The 12,497-nt window shown below is 36.2% G+C and overlaps 1 pseudogene; it reads right to left on the bottom strand.

Annotated features, from left to right (window-relative positions):
* LOC107598029 (retinoic acid receptor alpha-A-like) overlaps positions 1-5,373 on the bottom strand; it is a 41,428-nt pseudogene extending 36,055 nt beyond the window's left edge.
* Between the last annotated feature and the right edge of the window lie 7,124 nt (positions 5,374-12,497).

The following is a 12,497-nucleotide window of genomic DNA, read 5'->3' as shown; positions in this document are numbered from 1 at the left end:
TTTGCAAAACTACATTGCAATTTTTCTTTAAATGCAACGCACCTATTTTTAAATGCACCCGCTGTTATCTTCCTAACTTCCAGGACAAATATCAATGTAAAATGAATCTGCTGCTTTTACATTGAACTGGTATTAATGTGAGAATGCCACAGACCACAGAGACCTTCTGAGAACATATCAGACTCAATTCCTGCATGTCAACTAAAAATAATAAAGGCCTGTTCACAACAAGAACTGTCTGACTCTAAAAGAAGATACATGTTTAACAATAAAAACTAAGAGGAACAATATTGTTAGGATCACTATCAGATCATTTATTCCAGTTGATGAATGATAAAATCCATCTGACTTACAACATAACTGCAGTGCAAGCATGCAATACACAGTACATTATATAGTTATTTTTTGTGACTTCACCACCTATTTGTCAAAACATAATATAGTTGCCAATTGCAATGAGAGGCTGTTGTCCAAACCTCTATGCATTTCCTACTGTACTTTGCAGAACACAAAATAAGATATTTTGAAAAATGTTGGGAACCAATTGTATAGAAAAAAAGAGAGACTTTTCAAAATATTTTTTTTTACGTTCCACAAAAAAAATGAAAGTCTTACAGGTTTGGAACAAAAGGAAAGAGAGTAAATTATGACAGAATTATCATTTTTGAGTAAACTATCCTTAACCAGACTCTAAACCCTGCCAGAATTGATAGATATAAATTATATTAATTGCTAATTAAGTTTCAATCACCAATATTTACTATACAATTTAGTCTGTACAATTTTGTGTTCCACTGATGAAGAATAGCAACAAAACACTCCATATATAGCTGCACTTACAAGACAAGCGTGTGTAACAAAAGATTCTACTTCATTCTCTGTGGATAAAGCAATAAAGTGTCAATGCGCATCCTGTGCTATTAATTTTGTTGCAACAGTGCTAAAAGCTTCCTGTGTATATCAGGAAGTTTATTAAAAGACAGAATTATGAAACTGCCCAACTTATCCATTTTCTCTGACCTAAAATGACAAGAATGCACATCACATCAATACAAATCATCATTTCGCCATCTTCCAAACTCTTAAGTAGAAACTTCCCAAAAGTTCTAGAAGGCAATGATAGCTTCAGCTGGTCGTAAATGTGCATGAGTGCTCAAGTGCAAACATTCCACGTGACTAATTGTTTAGTTCATATACAGAACGAGATGCTGTTAATATACAGCCGGTTTCACACACACCCTCCGATAAGATCTCAGGCAGCTAAACACAACACATGGCACAACAATGCACTGACATGTGAAATGTGTGCAAAGGCATGCTATGCATGAATAGAATTTAAGAATATAGATGTTAGTTTTATGAACATGCAGGAATTATGCATGTTTAAAGAGGAGTGTTTACAAAGGTCTGTGGGTGCAGCGTGAAGGGGAGTGTGTATGTGTGTGACTGTCATGTGAATAAGAGGCAGTGCATTCCTTCACGCTGAGGCATGTAATCTCTCTGGAAACCCCACCTGAGAGCACTGAGAGAAGCCGACTATCAATGATCAAGTGTGTTTGATCCTGATCAACCCCTGTAAAGACCCTGAGCCGTCAGTCTGATGACTGAGACCATACGAACACATCAACACCCTCATTTCTCACTCATATTTATGAGTGGTTTATCGTGCAGGAATATAATACAAACATATTGCTGCTCAATTCGTGTTAAGATGCTAAAACAACCTTCAATCAATGTGCACAATTACATGCTGCAGTTATGATACAGGCAGTTTTATGAGCTTGTATCAACTGGGATACGCCAAGGAATATTTCATCAAAATAATGTTGAAAAAGTTAAAGAAATAGTTTACCTAATAATAAAAAAATGGCTCAAAATGTACTTACTCTCAGGCCATCGAAGCTGTAGACGTTTCTTTCTTCATCTAAATAGGTTTAGAGAAATGTAGCATTACATTACTTGCTCACCAATGGATCATCTGCAGTGAATGGGTGCCGTCAGAATGAGAGTCCAGACAGCTGATAAAAACATCTCAAAAATTCACACAACTCCAGTCAATCACTTAACGTCTTGCGAAGTGAAAAGTTGCATGTTTTTAAGAAACAAATCCAGAGAAGCACTCCATCCCCTGTTGTACTCTCACTTTAAAATCCACCAACATGTATTTGTTTACAACTGTTTTCACTTGTAAACGTTGCTCGATCTGTGCATATTTATCTCCTGATTAAGACTAGATGACTTTCTCCACTAAAGGGCTCATATTTACTCAGAAGCAATGGTTTGAAGTTAAAAACGTCTTGATGGATTAACAAACATCCAGCTTTTCACTTCACAAGATAGACTGGAGTCATGTGGATTATTTGTGGATTATTGAGATGTCTTTGTCAGCTGTTTGAACTCTCATTATGACGGCACCCATTCACTGCAGAGGATCCTTTGGTGAGCAAGTGATTTCATGCTAAATTTCTTCAAATCTGTTGCAATGAAGATACAAACTTATTTAAATCTTGGATGGGCTTACACAGGAAGTTTTGCTCCAACAGTAAGGTTCCAGAAGCATTTTTAGCGATTTAAGTATAGGCTAAACCCTTCAAGACAGACCTTCTTCAATCTCTCCTCCCTATATTGTGACTACTCACTTGCATAACGTTTTGATTTGAATCAAATATTGTAATGTGATTCAACTCATACTTTTTTAATGACTATGGTAGTGGGCGATCAGTGTTGTGCTTTATAAGATATGCCAACAACCACAAAGGGCATAGGAAACAATATTTTAACATCCCAAAAAATGCGATGCACAACAAAAACTGTACCCAGTTCTTTATGAATTGGAAATGTCAACTTTGTATATGGAATGCTGTTGCAAAACAGAAATGAATAAGGCAGATTTAGAAAATTGCAATTTATCATAAATCAAACACTATTTTAATAAGGTAAATGATGCATGTAATAGCACACCTGCCATGGCACAACAGCCATTTCTTATGTAATTTAGTGCTTGCAGAGAAGTATAGCCTATAGTGTACTTTAGCCAAGAGTGAGGGTCTCCTGGTGGCTCAAAGTTCCCTAGCATAAAGCATATCTTATCCATACACCTCCAACAAAACAGCAAATTGCACTTTTGACCTAACTGTACTGGTACATGGTATCTTTAACAAAGTGATGCTATGGAAATGTTTGACCAAAACAGTACAACCAGTGTATGATTATGTGAACAACTGGGGGTCCACAGACTGCTGGGATCGCTTAAAAAAATGCCACAATTTATCTACATTTATCTGTATAAACTTATAGACATTTCTTAAAATTTATTTTAAAATACTCAAAGTAATTTATATTTCACAAAATGTATTTCTAAAGGCGTCTATAGATTCAGTAGATGAGTGTAAAAGCATCAGTAAACAAATGCAAATCTCTTTGTTGGACAAAACAATAGCTGAAAGAATCCAGGATGAGGCAAAGCATGTAAAAGTTTTTAACTGAGAAACTAGGTCAACGCTACTATGCATAATGTAGTAATATATGTTAATGTTATAACAGAATTTTGCATTTTCTGAGGATCCCTGAACTGGCTGAGAGTCCGATGTACGTGATCTTTTGGCAAAACAATTAGTAGACTATTGTTTCGGACACTCTTTTGGTAAGATTTCAGTGTTTACATCCCTGTTTCTATGTCAAAGGTCATGGATTGCGTGACCCTGTGTGCCCCGGGTCACCATCCACAAAGGCTCAAAGAGCTACAGCAGATCGACTCTTTTAAAATTGGTTAAAGCAAAAATCCTGCAATTACTTTCTCTCTTCATCACATTTATCTCTCACATATGACCCATAAAACACTATCTCGTCATTAAGCACAGCACAATTTCACATCCACAAGTTTCCCATTAACCTTGTTCTGAATTTCATTCATATTCTCTGTTCCATTAATGCTCAGCGCGTTAACGAGCTGTCATAAAAGCACAGCTCTCAAGAGCCAAGATCTGCATTATTAAATGTTTTCTGAGCCATGTGCTTTCTATGACTTACTAGATATTGCTATCTTTACAGACTGGTTGTTAAAATATTCCAAACTGATGACGGAAAGAAATAAACAAGCATGTTAAATCCAAAGGGAAGATCTGCATGCTGCTAATATGCAGACAAGAGCATCTCTCTCTCCCTTTGACTTTTCAGGACATTACCCCATGTCCCCACTTTTCAAAACGCTTATAAATCACACAGAATGGAGTGTATTGAAAATCTGAAATAACACAAAGTTTCCTGTAATGGGTAGGGTTGGTGTAGGGCAATAGAATATACGGTCTGTACAGTATAAAAACCATTACGCCTATGGAGAGTCCCCACTTTTCACAAAAACAAACCTGTGTGTGTGTGTGTGTGTGTGTGTGTGTAAGTGGGTCAACCAGCTGGATTTAAATATCAGTATAAGAATGACTGAAACAATCTAAATTAAATCAGACAAAGTAGAATGCAGTTTAGTTCAGGAGACTCTACAAACATGAAGTGTTTTGCTGAATGAAAACGCACGTACAGTGGTTGGATCCGCTCCAGTGCTGATGTCTGATGGATGAGCTGAAGGGATGGGGCATCTTGTCCGGGATCAGACATCCTCTGCTCTGATTATAGTAATCCATCATGAGGAAAGGGTTCACATCCACACTCTCATACATGATCAGGTCGGACTCGATTCCTCAAGACAACAGCTGATCCACGACTGTACACTTCACATAGAGCTTTAACACAGAGATGGACCCATCCCAGAGATTCCCAGAGGAGATCAGTAACTACAGAAGCGAGTAAAACTCAAGCTGAAGCTCTTGCGCATGGTCAGAGATCAGTCCAATCAATGTCCGCTGAAACACTTTTGGCAAACAATATAGCCTATTCACATACAGGTTCAACAATGTCTCAAAAGTGCAATTTCTAAAGAGTATATGTAGCCTATGTATTTTAGACCATGTATACTGTATTTACTCCAAATCTTGATCGGTTAATACAATAATAAAATACAGAACGAACGAGGCATCAGTAAATCCATCAAATGTCCAGTGTTGAGCGGTGAGTTTGGTCCAATATTATTTGCGACGCTCCGATTTAGTGATGTGATTATTTTGTCTCGTTAGTGTCTCCGTGATACCATAAAACTCGTGCAGCGATATTAAACATGATCCTTTCTGAATGTTTAGTGTCCTCCAGAATTATAAACAGCACACGAACGCGCGTTTAATGAGTTTGTGTGCGCGTGTGTTATTAATCCGCGCGGTTACCGTGTGCTCACGCGCTCGGAGCTGCTGAGAGTGTGAGAGGATCTTGACGAGAGTGAGCGGCAGTCTGTAGGTCCCGCCCATTAATGATGACGAGACGAGTGATTGCGTTCTGGCCACGCCCACATCTAAATATCTGCCTTTTAATCTCCGCCCGCCTTAACGTCGCTGTCTCCAAAGCCACGCCCACATTGCATCTCTATTACTTTTTGTAAGTCAAACTAAACAGCTAACGATAACATATGTAAGTTTTTAGCTGGCAAAAAAAAAAACATCCCTAAATTAAAACCCTGGCAGATATCACTGAACAATCATCTGCCTGTGACAAATCTAGACTCTCTAAACAAACAGCAAAATAAATTATTAATAATAATAATAAAAATAATAGGCTAATAATTTTCAAGTGTCTATTATTTCAATACTTTGGGCTTTAAACTCCCCAGCTATTCATTCATTCATTCATTTCCGTTATCTGACAGGAGCTTATTAGGTGTTTTTTTTACCAAACCATTCAATAGTAAGTCAATTTAGATTCAGAAAGTTTCAAAAATTTCATCTTAAAAATCCTAAATAAAATAAATAAGCAAATAAATAAACAAACAAATATAAATAAATAAATAAGCGAACAAACAAACAAAACATTATACTAAAACACATTTGGTTAACTTAAAGTCCATGATCCAATCTTTATTCCAGGACATATAATGAAAGTATAAAATTTAGATTATTTTGTCGATGTGCCTAACTAAATGTGCCATATATTTCAGCATTTCAATTGGTTTTATATCTGCAGGTAAATTGACCAAATAAATAAGTAAATTAATTAAAATTAAATAAAAATCACATTTGTGACCCCGGACCACAAAACCAGCCATAAATAGCACGGATATATTTGTAGCAATTGCCAACAATACATTGTATGGGTCAAAATTATCAATTTTTCTTTTATGCCATAAATCATTAGGATATTAAGTAAAGATCATGTTCCATGAAGATATTTTGTAAATTTCCTACCGTATCAAAATATAATTTTTGATTAGTAATATGAATGGCTAAGAACTTCATTTGGACAACTTTAAAGGTGATTTTCTCCATATTTAGATTTTTTTTGCACCCTCAGATTCCAAATTTTCAAATAGTTGTATCTCAGCCAGATATTGTCCTATCCCAACAAACCATACATCAGTGAAAAGCTTATTTATTCCTGATGTATAAATCTCAATTTAAAAAAAATTGACCCTTATGACTGGTTTTGTGGTCCAGGGTCACATTTATTTAAAAAGGGCATATATACAAAATCAGAATCAGAATCAGAAGAGCTTTATTACCAAGTATGTTTACACACACAAGGAATTTGACTTGACGACAGGAGCTTCCAGTGCAGAAGAAAGTACAAACATAGTGCAGACATACATAGGAATAACACAGTAGGGATGTAATATAACACTAATATAATAAGAAAAATTGAATAATGTACTATATACAGAAATAGAAGTATATGAAAAAATGTAATTGTTTAGATCAGGGGTGCCCAACCCTACCTATGGGAATACGACACCTATCTAAGCATTCATATATAAGGTCCCTCAGTATTATCAGCAGTTTTTGCATTGCTCAATAGCTAATTACCCTCCTCCATCCCCAACTCCTCCTCTGTCAGTCAGGATTCAGCCTTCTGATTCTCCTTTGAATCAGACTAATTCTAAAATGTGTACATAAAATTATAGAATTTTAACAATATCTGCAATACATTTATTTTGGTTCTGTTCTGTTTATCCTGGGGGGTTATTGCTGCTCTCCCTGCTCTCATCCATGCTAGGCTGAATGGATGCGCAGGGAGTTCTTGTCCAGAACAGAACCATACCGCCATTCCAAACTGTATGCTAATTGTCAATCATCTTTGACGATAGTGGTCCTGACAGAAATATATTTGGTACTACAATGGGGTGTTAAATAATTCAATCCTTTAATAATAGATTTGACATTTGACTAAGTTAAGGTTACTGTTGAAATCACTATATTTGCAGTAGGGATCTCTGAGACCCCAAACAGAATAGAAGTCAGTCTGCAAATCACGATCATTAAAAACACACGCAAAGTTGTTTTTTACTTTATTGAAAGCAAAACAGCTTGAACCAGTGGTCTAGTTCAAAATTACATATCAATGTAAAAATGACAAGTTCTAGTCAAAGGACTATAAAAGAATGGCATCTTCAAAACTCATTGTCAATATTTCATAATTTTTGAATTACATAATGCACATCCTCTAAGTTTTGGTTTCTTAAACTAACTTCAGAGTTCCTCCTTCTCAACTAGTTTGGCCCTTCTCTAGTTCTCTCATGGCTTATTTGTGCTAGGCTGAATGGATGCGCAGGGAGTTCTTGTCCAGAACAGAACCATACCGCCATTCCAAACTGTATGCTAATTGTCAATCATCTTTGACGATAGTGGTCCTGACAGAAATATATTTGGTACTACAATGGGGTGTTAAATAATTCAATCCTTTAATAATAGATTTGACATTTGACTAAGTTAAGGTTACTGTTGAAATCACTATATTTGCAGTAGGGATCTCTGAGACCCCAAACAGAATAGAAGTCAGTCTGCAAATCACGATCATTAAAAACACACGCAAAGTTGTTTTTTACTTTATTGAAAGCAAAACAGCTTGAACCAGTGGTCTAGTTCAAAATTACATATCAATGTAAAAATGACAAGTTCTAGTCAAAGGACTATAAAAGAATGGCATCTTCAAAACTCATTGTCAATATTTCATAATTTTTGAATTACATAATGCACATCCTCTAAGTTTTGGTTTCTTAAACTAACTTCAGAGTTCCTCCTTCTCAACTAGTTTGGCCCTTCTCTAGTTCTCTCATGGCTTATTTGTCTCTCTCTCTCCATTGCCGTCTTACTAATTTGCCTAATGTTATGCGGCTGAACTTTTGCTGAACCCGTGGAAGCAGTCAGCCTCACCTCTCAATGACCCACTCCATGACACCGATTCGCTTCCATGCCTTTCTCATCTGACATCACACAAAGGCGTTCCACCTTGTTCACTAGCCTTGCATAACCACACTCAGCAAGAAGAGCGCTTTCCTTTAAATGATGCGCTGAAAGTTTCCAGAGAAACAGCCTCAAATGAGTCACAAAACAACAGCAACATCTTGGAGGGGGCTTAGTAAACTTTTGTAATCACTCTTTCCACTGAATATCCAGTTTCATCTCAGAAGCTGATTTAAGAAAGTGTCCCCCAAAAGTGTTTGGATACTAAATGTCATTGCATTAAATAACAAAATACAGAATCAAGTGGCATTCATTTTAAATAAAGTTTTCATGCAAAATGTTTTTAAGCCTGACATGATAAACCAACAGATATACAGTTTGAAATTAAGGCAAGATTTTGCTATTTTGCGGCTCATGGTCCCATTATTGCAGGGGCGTCCAATCCTGCTCCTGGAGGGCCATTGTCCTGCAGAGTTTAACTTCAACCATCTCTAACACAGTTTCCTACAAGTTTATAGTGAATCTGAAGACCTTGATTAGCTGGTTTAGGCATGTTTAATTGAGAACGGAGCTGAACTCTGCAGGACAGTGGCTCTCCAGGAACAGCCCCATGTATTATTGGAACACACTCCATAGTTAACGTGATGATGTAGATACGCCGCTAAAAATACTTTGAACTTGAGGGAAACTGACTTCATACATCGGCTAAAAATCACTGCAACACCAGCTGATTAAAAGTCACTGTAAAAACAAGTTTTGTTCTGAGAAAAGCTCTAGCATCATGTTCGCAGATGTCACCAGCTTTGATATCTATTTACCTAATGCAAAATAATATATAACATTAAGTGATTACCATGTGTCCACTGTATGTTCTGAAATTGGGTCAATAAATAACAAGTGTTGTGTACTCCTGAGTAAAATGTCACAGTGATTCTAAGCAGAGGGTGAATATAAAACTGTGTTTTAATGCAGTACCTGCTGATAAAATAGCAAACTCAGCATTCCTCTACAGCACTTTCCCTTCTCCAGTCTTTCAATACACTGAGACCTGGACCACTCCACAATCACAGCAGTTGAATGCTAGATTAGTTGTAAGCATGTATCTCATTTATGCCTTGCTTTATTTGCAAATCCAACTGGTTTAGTTGTTTGTCATTATGGATTTCCCATCATTCGACAGCAACAGCAACTACTCACTCGGCCCTACATACAGTATACAGTACAGTTTGGAAAATGGATGAATTATTACATAAATTAATGCTTAATGTTGCAACCCACCCAATGGCTCGTACAGTATGTGAGGTAAGTGAGTGAGTGTGAGTTTCATTTAGCATGAACTTCATCAGAAAGAGGAAATTTGGCATGAGTTTTTGTGACTTGATGGGCAAAAAAATGTAATTGTGTTGTGAGAAATATCTCAATACTGAGAAACATGTGCATTTATCCTAAAACTATTTCTTCATTTAAACCTCATTTACACATTGCAGATTACACAAGAGACATGCTCAAAGCCACCCCACCCCCATGCCAGGCCAGCCAGAGATTGAGTGTGGTGATAAAGGGGGAATAAGGGGGTAAAGGTGGGTTTATGGGCCAAGCTAATGGCAGTAATTGTGTATAGTACCTTTGAGGGTGTTAAACTATTTTTATAACCCACACTAAAATATATTATTTCCTGGAAGTTAAGAAAGGTGCCCTAAACCAGGACAATAGCGTTTGGCCTTTAACAGGACACATAGGTTGTCGCCAGCCACATGCAGCTTCTTCAAATGCATTAGGTTGGTCTTTTCAAGGTTGCTGTCACTACCCAAATTAATTCTCAGAAGGACTCATCCTGGACAAGAATAAAAAATAGAAATAAAAGCTTGCACTGATGTTGAACTGAGACTCCTGGAAGACCACAAAATTATTATTTATGCCGAGACAAATCTTAAAAGCCCTAAACCTTTTAAAAGTTCATTTGGGTAACATGAATTGGGGGCTCGTCCGGGATCTTCAAGTAAATTTAAACTTTTAAAAAATCTGTCTAAATATAGAATCTTAAAATGAGGAATTAATCTGATTAATAATCTGATCTAAGATGTTTCTATCTTATGTATATATGCATAATATCTTGTAAAAAGAAAGCTCTGTAGAACTATCAGCATTTTCCATTCTAAAGTGAACGGAATGTGAACAAGTGAACTTCAAGACTATTTCATGACTTTATGGTAATATAACTGCATTATATAGGTTTCCTCAGCAAACCAGTCTCAGAATTAATTTTTTTAAGTGCAGTAATAAGAACAATTTTTTGAGGCATTTTGTACTGTTTGAACGACAAATTGGAGTATTGCAACATCATTTGGGTCTGATTTCCTCCAACGCCCATGCTTCTAAGTGCCACACAGTTTGTGTTGTTCTAATTCCAATAAATCCCTCCTCAAACCAAACACAGCTTTTCATCTTTTAGTGCAATGCCAAAAGAAGGAAAGACTGAGGAAACTCTAGCTGTGAACTATGTCCGTAGGGATGAGCTCTGAGCTAGTCTGCTCTTAGATCATTGAGCTTGTGCATTAGTTTTTAAGACGTGGTTTAACTAGGCAGGATGACATCAGGAATCTGATTGGTTATGTGGGAACCCTTTTAACACGAAGAACTGTGAGAAGAAAGTGAAATAACTAACTGTTATTGTAACTAATAACTACTCATATTTGAACCAGCACAGGTGTTGTCCTGGATATATTTATATGTAAGTAAACTAAACTAACATATATACCAACTAAAATAAACTAAACCAAAATAAACTTCAAAATAGGAAGGAAAAAAAAAAGTTTCTGTAATTTGTTAAATTGTTGTTTTTGATTACAGTAGTAGCTCTTACTTACAATAGATTATTAATTATAATCTATTAATTATAGATAGATTATAATAGATTAATTATAACAATATCTTTTGGGAGGATTTTTATTATTATGGTAAAGTCAAGGACAATGTTATTTTAGTATCTTTAAGATACTATCATAGTTTTATTAATAGTTCAAATTAGTTTTTTATTGTTATATTTACCAATTTTAGTTTACTTAGTTTACAATTTTACTACTTCTGTTGTGTGTTTTGTCATTTGTTTTATTATTATTATTATTATTATTATTTAGGTCACACTTTATTTTAAGGTACAATTCTCACTATTAACAAACCATTAACTATGGCTTTTGCCCCAATAAACTCCTAGCTAATTATTAACAGGTAATAAGTTAGTTGTTAAAGTGTTAGTTCACCCAAAAATGAAAATTAGCATGTGTTTTGCTCACTCTCGGACTTGATAAAAAATGGTCCTGGCTATTCCAAGCATTATTATTGCAATGGGTGGGTGTTTCTCTTTAACAGTCCAAAACACGCTAAATAAAGCGCATGCATCCATAATAAAACCTGCCTCACATGGCTCTGGGGCATGAATAAAGGCCTCCTGTAGCGATTCCATCCGTTTTTGTAAGAAAAATACCCATATTTCAAACGTAATAAACACTTTTCTCTCCCTTCTGCTGACTGTCGTACGCAGAAGCCGTTCCGTCGGATGATGTAAGGACGTATATGCGTCGCGCGAAAGTTTCCTTACTTTAGCAAAGGAAAACCAGTCTCCTCTTGGCTTATATCGAAATCCTCTGACATTTTTCTTTACAAATACTCGTTTTGTGGTTCTAATTCATGACCGGCGTTTTGTTTTGTTCTCTCTCTGTGTTCGTCACTAATCAATCACTCTACGCCGACGTCCTACGTCATCCGCCGGAACTGCTTCCGCGCATGACAGATGGCGGAAGTGATAGAAAAGTGTTTATTACGTTTGAAAATTTTTCTTACAAAAACGCATGGATTCGCTACAGGAGTCCTTTATTCACCCCCCGGAGCCGTGTGAGACACATTTTATTACGGATGCGAGTGCTTTATTTGATGTGTTTTGAACTGTTGAACAGAAACACCTGCCCACTGCAATGATAGAGCTTAGAAGTGCCAGGACAATTTTTTATATAACTCCGATTGGATTCGTCTGAAAGAAGAAAGTCATAGACCTAGGCTTGAGGGTGAGTAAATAACAGGCTACTTTTCATTTTTGGGTGAACTAACCCTTTAAGTTCAGGTATTGGGTAAAATTCGGGATGTAGAATACATTTATTTTAATGTTTATTTTATTTCATTTCAAATAACAAAAATGTGGGTTTATTTATTTAGTTAATCAGTTAATTA

Source organism: Sinocyclocheilus grahami, unplaced genomic scaffold (assembly GCF_001515645.1).
Source record: "Sinocyclocheilus grahami isolate Dianchi unplaced genomic scaffold, SAMN03320097.WGS_v1.1 scaffold243.1, whole genome shotgun sequence".
Lineage (NCBI taxonomy): Eukaryota > Metazoa > Chordata > Actinopteri > Cypriniformes > Cyprinidae > Sinocyclocheilus > Sinocyclocheilus grahami.
Note: the sequence above shows the minus strand (reverse complement) of the source record. Positions and strands in the feature narration are given on the sequence as shown.